General features: G+C 38.9%; 1 pseudogene; it reads left to right on the top strand.

The window, feature by feature from the left end:
• The first annotated feature begins 220 nt into the window (after positions 1–220).
• Positions 221–1,827, top strand: LOC149018712 (small ribosomal subunit protein mL103 (rPPR7) pseudogene; annotated as a pseudogene).
• The last annotated feature ends 13,068 nt before the right edge of the window (positions 1,828–14,895 follow it).

The raw sequence follows: 14,895 nt of genomic DNA, 5'->3' as shown, positions 1-14,895 counted from the left end.
GAGGATTAAATAAACGGTTAACAATCACTTTGAATAAAGGAGGAGGTCCAAGGTTTAATGTCTCATAGCTGCATAAATTATATTACATGTTTTGGTAATATTGAGGGGAGAGAGAAGATGCATGGTGAAAAATGAATGGTGGAAAAAAACGTGGAGTTTAGTAGGATTTAGGAGGAGAGAATATTGAGGGAATATTGAAGTATATTGAGAGGAGAGAGAAATGGATGGTGAAAAATGTGGAGTTTTAGAGGATTTAAGAGGAGAGAAAATAGAGGGAATATTTAGGGGAGAGAAGAAAGATGGTGAGAACGTGGAGTTAATGGTGAGTATATTAAACAACATAATTGAAAATCCGTATTGGTTAAGTAAGAATAGAGACGAAATACAAGGATGTAGGAAAAGAAGAAGATAATATAGAGTGTTGAAGGCCCTCTATCTAAGGGTGATTATTATTTTTGTGATTTTGCCATGATAAGTACAATCTTTATACTTTCAATATGTTATTGTTTTATTTTTCTACGTTCAAGTTTATGGTTTTACATGATTTCTTAGTGATTGATTATTTTTTTAAATTTATAATTTGATCTTAATTATGAATGCGTTTTAGATGATGTTTGATTTACATAATTTATCAGTAAATGATTTATTCTTTTTATTTAATAATTTGTTCTTGAGTAAGAATACATTTTAGATTAAACCTATCTTGATTTATTAATATCTTGTCTTTGAGTATATAAATATGTATTATCTTTTAGATTTTGTTTTATGATATTATCATGATCTACTAATTTATCTCCTTCATTAAATTTACTAATATGGGTAATTTGCATTCTTTTATCAAAACTTCTTTCTTTTTTTCTTCATTTTTCTGTTCAACCTTGTGAAGCGCCTTTCTTCGATAACCCTTACGATAGCTTGCTCATCAAGACCTCGCTGTCAGGCTCCTAGTGAAATCTCATCACTTTATTGACATCGAAGCTCTAATTGAATCCCACAAGAAGGTTCCCAAGATCACTGGAAAAATCTTTCCTTGCCACCTTAATTTGATCTTATGGTCTTGCAGAAATGACTGATCAGAAGACTTTTGATCAGATGGATGAACTTGGCACTCGAAGATCTACTATACCCTTTAATGCTCCTTTTTCTGCATTTAATCAATGCAAGAAATTTGATCATTACCTATTCTCTCAGATATATGGCATTTCTCCTCATAAGGTTTCTTATGGTATTTTAATCAAGTTGTTGTGTGAGGGGTATGTTCCAGTTTTGAAAGAAATGGAAGAGAGGATGTAGAGGTTACAGCAATTATATGGCAATCTTGGATTCCTTGTATAAGAATGTTAAGATCGATGAAGTTGGGAAAACCTGGAAGGTAATGATTGAGAAGGGTTCCTCAAATGTTTGTGCTGATAATGTGAAGATTTTAACCCATCATGGGAAACTATAGGATGTCTTGGCTTTGATTGAAGAGATTAGTTCTGCAGGATTGAAGCCAGAGACACCATCAGTTACAACTACCTTTGGCCCCCTGTTACTCTAAGCGTGGTTTGATTGACGAAGTTAAAAATGTACATGATAGCCTCAGAGGAAAATTTTTGTACTCCTAATGCTGCAACTCTTAGGACATTTATGTATCATCTATGTAGAAAAGGGGAAATTAACAAGGCCTTTGAGGTTTACAAGGAAAGTATAACTAAAGATAAGATTCCAAACTTTAGAACAATGAGGGATTTGGTTGAAGGGCTGGTTAAGAATTCAAAAGTGAAGGAAGCAAAAAGAGTAATGAAAATAGTGAATAAGTTTCCACCAAATTTTCTAAATGCATAGGAAGAAACTTGAGACGTCTCTTCAACCCAAAAAAAAAAAAAACTTGAGACGTCTCTCAGTTTTGTTGGAAAAAGGAGGTGGCTACTAGTTAATCATTAGAGAGAGATTCTTTTTGGACATTCATGTGTCACTATCATCTGTCATAAGGGTTTATTTCAAGCGGGTGATGCAACATGAGTTGGTCTTTTGAAAAGGAAAATGGAGAGTGTGGATGAGTCAATTTTGCCATTGATGATCAACTGTTGCCCCGTATCTGGAGGTGAAATATATATATAAATATTAGCATCAATATGAATCTTCATCGATGTTTGACCTGGTTCGAATTATGTGGTGGGTATAGATGTCGAATGCACACTAGATGGATCAACGGCTTCAATTGTGGAATTGGCCGCTGAGAGTTTTGTCTCATCATATGGGTTATGAATATGGGTATAATCCCTGAAGACCACTTCTTGCTTTTGGAAATATGTCTATGATTTTGGGCCCACGTTGTGCATTGGTATTGTGATGTGAAGAAGGTGTTTGTATATATATATATACATTGAAGCATTGCCAATTGGAATGTGTGACCAGACACTCTAGAGCTCTAAAAATCAAATCTTCGTTGGATTTAGATTTAAATAAACCAGTAACTCGGCTCATAGGTTTTAATTCTTGGTCATGACTGATGAGACTAATTGCATCTGGTGGTTTCTTAGTTAACTTGCAAATGGTTCAAAGTAGTTCTCTTTATCTCAATCTAGGTGGGAGTCTCTAAACCACTTTATTGTACATGACTCTTTTTAACTCCTCTAGAATTACTCTAGAGAACCTAATATAATTTTTCTCTTGACCCAAAAAATATCAGTGTCATGAGGGCATCTATTTACATGTCAACCTCTGTTATTGATCTAATTATAAATCCTGAATTTGGAGTACTACTCTTGTAAGTTGACCTTAAAATCATACTTTTTGTGACGGGAAACTATATAATTACAAAAAAAGTGGTAAAAGGTAATCTTACTTGTAGGACTTGAATTCATGGGCTGGTTATGAGTATAAATTTTAAACTGAGATCAAAGTATCGAAAGAACTTATGTGCGAAAATGGTTGAGGTAAGACTATAAGCGCCTCCCAAATTCCCCTTGTGTTGAAGCCTTTAACATCCTTTTCTCCCTAGTAATTTGATCGATTATGGGCCTTTACAGTTCTTTCCATTAATGTATGGGTTACAACATTAGCATGGAGTCGAATTTGTTAATTTTTCTAGGGTAGTCGCCAGATTAGCCGACTCGCTAGTCAGATGGGGAAGCATATGTGTATCTTAGAACCACAGGGCCTATGTTTACATAAATAAATCTACCAAAGATATGTATAAATCCACTGTCCTATACATTCAATCCAGCTAATGCCCAACGATGGACAACGTAAACACCACTGAACTTTAGGCCGTGGAATATGTTAATGTTAAATGAGGTCCATGTGTGAAAGGTACTCAACATTGATGTCGAATATTAGGTAGTTCTTTATCATAAGTTTTTGAATTTTTTTTTTAATAAACAAATTTTTTTATAGGATTGGTATAGGATTCTTGCTAGAGCAATTAGGGATCAAGTCTTCTATTTATATAGAAGAAAAGAAGACACCTACTAAGGGTTATCTTCAATGGATATGGGCTAGCTAATCATGTATTATCCATTCAAACTTGTTTTCGAAACGACATTTATTGGCTATTTAGGGGCTTATTAAGGAATAACATCAGTTATAACCTTCAATATGAAAATTATAAAATATTTTTAATCACACGCCTTAAAAACCAGTTTCAAATTTTAACAATATGTAATTGAGAACTTACAATTATTCTCATGCAAAATATCTCCCAAATTTTAGTCAATATACCTTTATTTTTTTGGAATACTGTAATGAAAATTTGACAGACATAGAGTTGCACAATATATATGGTAGAATATCTGATTCAAATAGAGCGTGAAATTTGATACATGACTAACCCTATAATGTTTCACTCTTTCAGTGGCTGAAATAGACAAAAAATCTATCCTTATTTTTGTTTTTTGTCAAATTCTCTCATTTGGTTTCTTGGTTATCTCACAAATTAGATGCAAAGAATTCACTTTGTCTTGATCTTGGAATTCCTTTTGTAAAGTCAGTCGTGCTTCCTTGGATGTTGCGACAATCAAGATTGTTAACAAGATATCCTCATGAATAGCTTGTTGTAATAGGTAGAGAGCTTTTGCATTTTCTTTAATTAAATTTTCCTTCAGTTTCGTTACTTCATCAAGATCAGCAAAACTTCTTCTAGAAGCTCCCAAAGATCCTGCACTTTGGAAAGAGTCTTCATCTTCAAACTCAAGAATTGGTACTTTTTCCACTGAACAATGGAATCGGAACTTGTGATGGTTAAAAAACTATTTGCTGCCTTGATTACTCAACCTCCTCTCTCTGTTTTTCTTTATTTTTTTTTCTTTTTCGTCTAACTTAGGTAGAGATACACCATAGCACTCTGTGGATGTAATGATTGCAAAAAACAGAATTAGAGAGGAAGACAGATCACTTAGTCAACTTCATAACCGAATACTTGCCACAAGATATCTTATATATAGGACTTCAACAAAACAGATTCATGTGGAAATTTCTAACGGACTCTCCTAAGATTCTAAATAAACACTAACAAAATAAAACAAACTCTACTATTAGTCTTCCTAAGTTGCCAAACACTTGCGGAAAAACAAGGAAACAAATATTGTTCAACCAAAACTCATCCAACTTTTGCTCATCTCTTTTTTATGATGCCCATATATTCTAGACCTATGAAACTATTTTGCAAATGTGAGCAACTGACAAAGAGAAATGGCTTCAGTTAAATTCCATTTAGTCTTTCTTCTCCTCATTTCTATTATCTTCTTCGCTCAATCTATTGGTGAGTTTTTCTCTCTCGACTTTTTTTTTATTGGGTTTAAAAGATTATTTTTTGCTTAACGTGAAACTCATGATGCGGATGTCAAATCAAATGCTGCTAATCCCAATGACGATAGTGACTGTAAAATGTATCTTGGGTAATGCAAGACTACAATTGATTGTGCAGGAATTTGTCATGCTGACGGCCTTACACGTGGTCCATGCATCCCACAAGGAGGAAAAAGAACTTGCTGTTGTCTTTGAATTCGCCCAACGAAGTTGAAGTGTGTGTGAGAGAGAGACGGTTTTTGAATAAAACTAGTAATGTTTATCTCATGAATGGAATAAAACTAGGAAACAATTGAAAAAAGTAATGTTCATTCGAGTTTTATCTTTGATCTATCTAACTAAAGTGCTTTCGGTAAGATGACTATGATTTGTGGACCCACATTGTACATTTGTACTGAGATGTGAAGAAGGTGTATATATATATCCCTTGAAAGATTGCCAATTGGAATGATTGACCAGACACTCTAGAGCTCTAAAAATCAACTTGTGATTGGATTTAGATTTAAATAAACCAGTAACTTGGCTCATAGGTTTTACTTCTTGGTCAAGACTGATCAGACTAATTGCATCTGGTGGTTTCTTAGTTAACTTGCAAAGGGTTCAAAGTTGTGCTCTTTATCTCAGTTTTGGTGGCAGTCTCTACCCAACTTTATTGTACATGACTCTTTTTAACTCCTCTAGAATTACTCTAAAGAACCTAATATAATTTTCCTCTAGACCAAAAAAATATCAGTGTCATGAAGGCATCTATTTACATGCCAAACTCTGTTATTGATCTAATTATAAATCCTGAATTTAGAGCACCAATTTGGTAAGTTGACCTCGAAATCATACTTTTCATGACGAGAAACTCTATAATTACAAGAAGAGGGGTAAAAATGTAATCGTAGTTGTATGGCTTGAATTCATGCCCCGGTTATGAGCTTAAATTGTAACTTGAGATCCAAGTATCGAAAAAACTTTTGAGCAAAAATCGTTGAGGTAAGACTATAAGCACCTCACAAATTCTCCTTGTGTTGAAGCCTTTATCATCCATTTCTCCCTTGTAATTTGATCCATTATGGGCTTTACAGTACTTTCCATTAATATATGGGTAACAATTTAAGGAAGGAGTGGAATTTCTTAATATTTCTAGAGAAGTCGCCAGATTAGCTGACTCCCTAGTAAGTTGTGGGAGCATATGTGTATGTTAGAACGACACGGCCAATGTTAACATAAATAATTCTACAAAAGCTATGCTTAAATACACTGTCCTATACATTCAATCCAGCTAATGCCCAACGATGGACAACATAAACACCATAGAACTTAAGCCCGTGGAATATGTTAATGTTAAACGAGGTCCATGTGTGACAAGGTACTCAACCTTGATGCCAAAATATAGGTAGTTCTTTAACATAAGTTTTTCAAATTATTTTTTAATAAACAAAATTTTTTTTATCGAAAAGCAAAACATTAAGATTGGTATAGGATTGTTGCTTGAGCAATTAAGGATCAAGTCTTCTGTTTATATAGAAGAAGAAGGGACACCTACTAAGGGTTATATCCAAAGGATATGGCTTAGCTAACCATGTCTTTTCCGTTCAAGCTTATTTGTTATCCACTCAAACTCATTTTCCAAATGACATTTATTCGCCATTTAAGTGCTTATTAAAGAATAACATCAACACTAACCTTCATTATGAAAATTATAAAATATTAATAATTTCATGCCTTAAAAACCAGTTTCAAATTCCAACAGTGTATAATTGAGAACTTACAATTAGTCCTCATGCAAAATATTTTTCGAATTTAAGCCAATATACCTTTATTTTTGTTGGAGTACTGTAATGACAATTTGGCATACATAGAGAAGCGCAATATACAGGGTAGAGTATCTGATTGTATTAGAGCGTGAAATTTGACACATGACTAACCGTATAATGTTTCACTTCATTCAGTGGTTGGAATAGCCGCAAAATCTATCCTTTTTTTTTTTGTCCAATTCTCACATGTGGTTTCCTAGTCATCTCACAAAGGCTCAGAGAAGTTCACTTTGTCTCGTTCTTGGAGTTCCTTTTGTAATGTCAGTCATGCTTCCTTGGATATTGCTGCAATCAAGATTGTTAAAAAAATATCCTTATGAATAACTTGTTGAAGTTGGTTGAGAGCTTTCGTATTTTCTTCGATTTAATTTTCGTTTAGTTTTGCTACTTCATCAAGATCACCAAAACTTCTTCTACAAGCTCCCAAAGATCTTGCAATTTGAAGAGTCTTCAACTTCACACTCTAGAATTGGTACTTCTTCAGCTGAAAACGGCAATCGGCAACTGTGATGATTAAAAAACTATTGGCTGCCATGATTACTCAACCTCCTCTCCCTAACTTTTTTTTTTTTCCTTTTTCTTTTTCCTCACTTAGGTAGAGATCCACCATAGCACTCTGTTGATGAAACGATAGCAAAAATTAGAAAACCAGAATTTGGGAGGAAGACAGATCACTCAGCCAACTTGTTAACTGTATACTTGCCACAAGATATCTTATACATAGGAGTTCAACAAAACAGATTCGTGTCGAAGTTTCCGATGGACTCTCCTAAGAGTCTAAATACACACTAACAAACTAAAACAAACTCTACTATTAGTATTCCTTAATTGCAAAACAGTTGCGGAAAAAGAAGGAAACAAATCTTATTCAACTAAAACTCATCCAACTTCTCTTTGTCTCTTTTTTATGATGCCTTTATATTCTAGACCTATGAAACTACTTTGCAAAGGTGAGCAACTGCAAAGAGCAATGGCTTCAGTCAAATTCCATTTAGTCTTTCTTCTCCTCATTTCTGTGATCTTCTTTGCTCAATCTATTGGTGAGTTTTTCTCTTTGTCTTTTTTTTTTTTTTTTTTTTCTTCCTTTAATTGGGTTTAAAAGATTAATTTTTTTTCTTAATGTGAAACTTATGATGCAGACATTAAACCAAATGCTGCTTATCTCAATGACGATAGTGACTGTAAGAAGTATCTTGGGTCATGCAAGACTACATTTGATTGTGCAAGAATTTGTCATGCTGACCGCCTTACACGTGGTCCATGCATCCCACAAGGAGGAAAAAGAACTTGCTGTTGTCTTTGAATTCGCCCAAAGAAGTTGAAGTGTGTGTGTGAGAGAGAGACGGTTTCTGAATAAAACTTGTAAAGTTTACTATCTCATGAATGGAATAAAACTATGAAACGATTGCAAAAAGTAATGTTCATTTGAGGTTTATCATTGATCTATCTTACTAAAGTGCTTTCGGTAAGATGACTATGATTTGTGGACCCACATTGTGCATTGGTACTGAGATGTGATGAAGGTGTAGATATATATATATATATACCTTGAAAGATTGCCAATTGGAATGAGTCACCAGACACTCTAGAGCTCTAAAAATCAAATTGTGATTGGATTTAGATTTAAATAAACCTGTAACTTGGCTCATAGGTTTTAATTCTTGGTCATGACTAACGAGACTAATTGCATCTGGTGGTTTCTGAATTATCTTGCAAAGGGTTCAAAGTAGTGCTCTTTATCTCAGTTTTGGTGGCAGTCTCTACCCAACTTTATTGTACATGACTCTTTTTAACTCCTCTAGAATTACTCTAAAGAATCTAATATAATTTTCCTCTAGACCAAAAAAATATCAGTGTCATGAAGGCATCTATTTACATGCCAACCTCTGTTATTGATCTAATTATAAATCCTGAATTTAGAGCACCAATTTGGTAAGTTGACCTCGAAATCATACTTTTCATGACGAGAAACTATATAATTACAAGAAGAGGGGTAAAATGTAATCGTAGTTGTATGGCTTGAATTCATGGGCCGGTTATGAGTTTAAATTGTAACTTGAGATCCAAGTATCGAAAAAACTTTTGAGCAAAAATCGTTGAGGTAAGACTATAAGCGCCTCACAAATTCGCCTTGTGTTGAAGCCGTTAGCATCCATTTCTCCCATGTAATTTGATCCATTATGGGCTTTACAGTTCTTTCCATTAATATATGGGTAACAATTTTAGGAAGGAGTGGAATTTCTTAATATTTCTAGAGAAGTCGCCAGATTTGCTGACTCCCTAGTGATGCGTCCAAAATCTGCTCAGCCCTTAGATCTCCTCGTGATGACCTGCAAAACGAAAGCGTCAGATGTGGCACGACCGCAGGGGTTGGGGGTCCACCTCCGAAGGCTAAGTCAGTTGATGAACTTAATCACAAACGGCTCTGCTAGAAGCACAGAGCTAGGGAATGAAGAACTGGGAAAGGTGACCTAGATCGTAAGCCTCTGATAGTTTACGTCTATCAGTATGTATTTGAACCTGAGTCTCAGATTGTGTGTTTTTGTTCCCCCCACCTCGTATGGTAGTGAGGTTTATATAGAGTGTACCTTCGAATCTCCTTCGTTGGATGCACTTGAGCCTTCTTCGGGTAGTCGTTGGATCTTAACAGTTAGATCCGTTGAGCAATAGACTTCTACTAGTTTGGACTAGTAGAGGACTCTTGAGATAACCCTTTAGGTTATGCGATGATTATCCCTTCGATAATGATTAGCCGCAGCCGTCAATTCGAGTCTGCCATCATTAGGGTAATTACCCTAATCCATAAGTAGGATTAGGGCATGCTTGTAGCTGAATAAGTTTTCTTCCTCAGCAAGCCATCTTCTGGATCCGGTTCGCTCGGGAGCGAGTCGGTTCCCTTTGTCTCGACCGGGGTCGAGGGTCGAACTAGGTATGAACCCGGTTTGATCATAATTTCTCCGTATCACGAGCCCCCCAGACCAAGCGTTCGGTCGATCCCGAGGGCTTGGTTTTTAACTAGGTTCTTCATCAGGCGATAGTCTCTGCGTGCTCCATTAAATGTCATATCACATTTAATACGGTGGTCACTTTTCCTCGAGCGTGTGAGGGTAAGGCCACGTGTCTCCTTGCAGTCGATCTGTCGTGGCTCACGTAATCCTAGCGACGGTTTCCGAACGCCTGTTTAGGATTCCTGAGTTCAAACTTTCAAAACGTCTTTCAATCTCGATCGTCGATTTTGAATCAATCTCGATCATTCAGATTCCTGAACACTCGTGCGGGTGTTTTAAAAGCGGTTCGTTGTCTTCGTAGGTTTCATTCTTCCCATCTGGAATTTGAACCTTTGTTGCTCGCTTCACGCCTTCTTGCTCTCAAGCTTTTGCCTCACTGAATCAGTAAGTTTACTGGTCTTTTTCTTTTTGTAGTTTACTGAAACAAGTAATGGCGGATAATAGGGCTTCTCTGGTACCCAGTGTTGGTAATAGTAGTGAAGCTTTTGCTTCTCCTGCTTCCAAACAGTCGGATAGTGATAACAAAACCCTAACTCGTCCCTCGGCGTGAGTTTGCTGAAGTTTCTCAAAAAGGTTTAGAGAGAAAAACCGAAACTCCTTCCGCCCTCCTCGAGTCTGGATCTTCCAAGATTGTCGAGTCTTCTAGGCAGCCTCAAGCTTCCAGGTCCGATGGTGGACCTGGCTCTGTTCCCTCCATTTATAATGAGGAAACCCTTCTTTCAGCCATCCAAGATTTTGATTTTCCTTCCTCTTATCAGGTTAGGGCTCCCCTTTCTGATGAGAGGGTTGATTCAACCCTTTCGGGTGAATTTTCTCTCGTACATAGATGCACTTTGAAAGCGGGGTTCGCTTTCCCTTTTTTAATCCTTTGTTCTCCGCAGTTCTGAATCATTGGGACATTTGTCCCGGAATGCTCCTTCCCAATAGCTGGCGTCTCATCGTCGGCTTCTTGGGTTTGTGTTTTGAACTTGGCATTACGCCATCTCTTTCTCTCTTTGTACATTTTCATGTTCTTTCTATCTCCCATCCTCCCGGATGGGTTTTTCTGTCCAAACGTAACAAGGCTGAACTTGATTGGAGGGGAAGCATCCTTGCCAAAGGAACTTGCCCTTCTAACCACAAAAAATGGCGCGAACGATACTTTTTCTGTCGAGCGCTTCCATCGGATCTTAACTTCCCAACCGCCTGGAGGCGGTGTACTTCTTCTTCCAAGAATAACCGAGGCCTCCCCTTATCCAAAGAAGACGAGGCGGCCGTCAGGAAGATCAAATCCATTCCATGGTATCAAGAGATACATGGACTTGAGGTGGAGTATAACTCCATTCTTCGATCTTGGGGCTTGGCTCATTGTGAGCTTCTAACCATCATCCTTTAATTTTCTTGAAGTGATATGTCTTTAATTCTGACTCTTGTTCTTCTTTGCAGTGCCTCCAAGAATGAACCCCGAGAACTTGCGAGTGAAGGCCGCTAGGGCCGTTGCGACAGCCGAGCAACGATCACCCAGAGCCTTGACCGTAGATCAAGAGGCTTCTGTTCCCTCTCCCGACCCCTCTTATAGGGGTATCAGGAATATCAGGCCCGTGGCTGATGGCTTCGGGTAAAGGGAAGAAGCCAATGGTGGAGAGGTCCAATGTTTCCTCCTCCGCCCGAACCAAAAGGAGGCATGATACAATTGATGCTTCCTCCCATAAAAAATCCAAAGCTTCAACGGATTGTGAGGAGGTCTTCACCCCCGAGTGGACCCTGAAGTTGACCGACAGGGTGACTCGGGACCCTGAGAAAGCTGCTGAGTGGAGCTCCCTCAGTCTTATTCCTTCTGATCGCCAGGAATTTGAAAATTTGGATGACGTTGCCCTTGTTAGTCAATCCACAAGGTACCGGTCTTCTTGCTTACTTATTTTTTCATAATTTATTATGACTTCTTCTGATATTTTCCGCCTTCCCAGGAATGCCGTGTTGAGCTTCTATCAACACATGGAAGCATTGAGCCGGGTTGGCTGCAACAACTCTTTGCTGCACACCTGTGAGGAGAATTTGGCCAAGGCCAATTCTGAGATAGATCGGCTGACTGCAGCTGCTGAGGAGCTGCAGAGAAAGCATGAGGAAGAAGTGATCTCCCTCAAGGAGGCCCTTGATGCTTCAAGGCTCAGGCCGCTGCTGCCGAGCGCGAGGCCAGGAAGCAAAAGGAAGCTGCCACGTTGTTCGGTGACAAGCTTGAATTTCAATGTAGGAAGAACGAATAATATCTGAAGTGGGCGGTCCCTAACAAGCCCTAGCATATCAAGCTAGAGCTTCGGAAGGAGTGTGTTTAGAAATACCTGAACAACGTACCTTTCTCCGAGCTGCTAGGTGCCTACAACATTCAAGCTTATCGCTTGGGGCAGAATGACATTTGGGAGCGAATTCTCGCATCAATCCCTTCCTTCGATACTGCTCCCTTTCGTGAGGTGTGCCATAAAGAGGTCTTCGGGAAAGTTGGCATGGATCTCCCAGACTGGGCTCGGGAAGAAAATGATCCTTTTCCAGTGACCCTCAATATGAGGCATACCTGGCTGACGAGCCGGCGCTTCCAGGAGGAGAAATCACAAGCCGAGTCTCAAGTTGTTGCTGCTATAGAGGACTCGATCAATGTCATTCTTGAGGAAGGCTCTTCTCAAGATCCTGAGAAAAGTCCTCCCGACCAGGGGTCCCTCGGGCAACAATGAAGAAGAGGCTTAGGGAGTTATCTTTTTTTTTTTTTTTGTAAAGATTGACCTCCTTGTTAATGAATAGACCTTTCTTTTTCATGTTGGCCTTTCCAATTCCCCTGTCTCTGCTGAAATCTTGTCTTGAATATCAAAGTATAAATGATAAAACTTATCACTCAACTTCACATTCTTCGACGAATAATAATCTTGTAGAAATATTGTGAAGATGCGTTTCGGAAAGATGCATTAATCTTCCCCACTACTTCATTTATTGCAAAGTCCACACGTTTCCCTTCTGCGAAGTCCAAACGTTTTCTTGCTTTTGTATACCATTCACTGTTTCCAATGAATCGGAAATACACCCATTATTATAATGGCGGTGCGACGATTGGAGGTATCTCTGCATCGGGTGCTCGCTTCCACATGTTTCCATGTGGCATCCCTCCGACCGTTGATCTTGCTTTCTGCGGATTTCGAAGCGTCATTTCGATCTGGGTCGTTGGTTGTCCTTAGCTTTCAACCGTCGTCTTAATACCTAAGGCTATTTAAAGCCTTCGTGGGTACTCTCCATTTATCCTGCTATCTGCAAGTTAGATTTGCTAAAGTGCTAAAGCGACATTCCGTCCTTCTGCCTGCTTCCGTATTCCTCGTACTCCAACAATAGCTCTATCAACTTCTGAACAAGTGAGTTTTTTTTTTTGATTACTCATCTCTTTCCCCACTTCCCCCTTGAGTAAACTGCACAGTAGTAGTACTTGGGGTTTAGTTAATCGGGTTTTTCTGAAGTGATAGAGAACTAGGGTTTTCCCTTTTTTTTTTGTTGTCGTTGGATATCTATACTGATACGGCTTTTTTGTTTGCATAGTGGCTCCCAAGATCAACCCGAACTTTATCAGAGCGAAGTCTAGCAAGAAAATCGTTCCGTCGGCGGTGGTTGGGGCCAGTGAGGTGGTTTCAGCTAGTGAATCCTCCAAGCGTAAGGCGACTGCTGTTGGTGAATCTTCAAGTCAGATTCCCACAGTTTCTATTGATGCCGCCCATACGCCTCTTTTGCCCGAAGTGATCGCTCGTCTTTCCCAGGAAGATCTTGATCACTCCGTTGTTGATGGCGCTGCTGACGCCCCTGCTGCAGAGACCGTTGGTGCACCCCCGAAGGAGACTCTTCGGGCATCTGAGGCAACTATGTTGGCGTCTGATGAAGGTGTGGTCCCAGCAGGCGCTGCTCCTATTTCCAATTCCAGTGCTTGTTTGGCATCCTCCTCCTCTCCTTTGGAGTTGGAGGATTTTGCCACTAGGAAGCGCCGTCGGGTGACAGGTGATGCAGCTCATCCTTCTCTTGGTGTAGCTCATCCTTCTTATCCTTCGCCCGAATTAGTGTCAAACGAGTTTGACAGAGCGTTGGAATGGTGCACTGCTGCTCGAATGACTTCGAGAGCGCGGTGCTTTCCAAACTCTCAGATGAAGTCTTTATGAAGTCACTGGTGATGTAAGTCTTTCTTCATTATCTTTTGATTCTGAAAAATTACTCTTCTGCTCCTTTTTAACTCGAAAGTTATTTGCAGGAGTCTTATTGGTAACTTCCACCACCAAGTGGAAGCATCCTATAGGCTCAATAGGTTGAGCAATGAAGTTTCCAAGCTTCGGGAAATCTCTAAAGCTAAAGATGCTGAGATTGCTCGCCTTCGGAAACTAGCTTGGGAGGTTGTAGGAGAAAAGAATTCGATGATCGGTCGTCTTCAGTCGGACTTGGATGATGCCAGGGAGAAGATCCGGCAACTGGAGCGAGCAGTTGGAAAGTCAGGAGCCAAAGGATCTGAAACGTTACCCCAAAGGCAAGCTGTCGTTCCTTTGCCCGAATCCCTTCCAACTGATGTTCGCAGAGCTTGCGTCTTCAAGTATTTACACAGTAAGCCCTTTGTTGATATGCTGAATGCTTATAACTTGCAAGCGTACTAGGATGGTGAGAACGAAGTATGGGAATCAATATTAAGGAAGGATCCTCATTTTGATACGACTCCCTACGGTCTTGTTTTGCCATCCTGAAGTATTTACCGACACGGGTATTCCTCCTCCTGACTGGACCAAAGATAAGATTGATCCTCCACCTTCCGATCCAGATATTATGCATTATCTGGAAGATTCTCCTATTTATTCTCCCTTGGAAGAAGTCAATTATGACGAGCTCGTCTTGAATGCAAGTTTGGTCGAGGACCATGCTTCTCCTGGACAAGCTGGACAAAGAGTATGAAATTGCGGAGGATCTTATGCATACCGAGATATTTTTTGTAATCCTCATTTCTCCTTTTCCTTGAATCCACATCAATGGTTGACTCATATGTTTGTTCTAGCAAAGTTGTGTCGATCTTGTATAACTTCTTAACAGTCACCGATGATGACTTTCTTTTTTGACCGAAGATTGTATCCAGCTCTTGTAATTGTTTTGATACTTGGCCTCTTTCGATCTTTTGAAGAAATAAGAAATTAACTTCATCTTGAACTTTGCTAGCCACTTGAATCGCTGTTGCATTAGGTCTTAGTTGTTTGAAACAATGCCTTTACTTAAAGATTTTCGGAGAAATACAATAAGTCTGAGAAGGAACTCAC

The sequence above is a fragment of the Hakea prostrata genome, chromosome 4 (genome assembly GCF_041222555.1).
Source record: "Hakea prostrata isolate BN-2017 chromosome 4, UWA_Hpros_2, whole genome shotgun sequence".
Classification (NCBI taxonomy): Eukaryota; Viridiplantae; Streptophyta; class Magnoliopsida; order Proteales; family Proteaceae; genus Hakea; species Hakea prostrata.
This window is presented reverse-complemented; position numbering and strand designations above follow the sequence as displayed.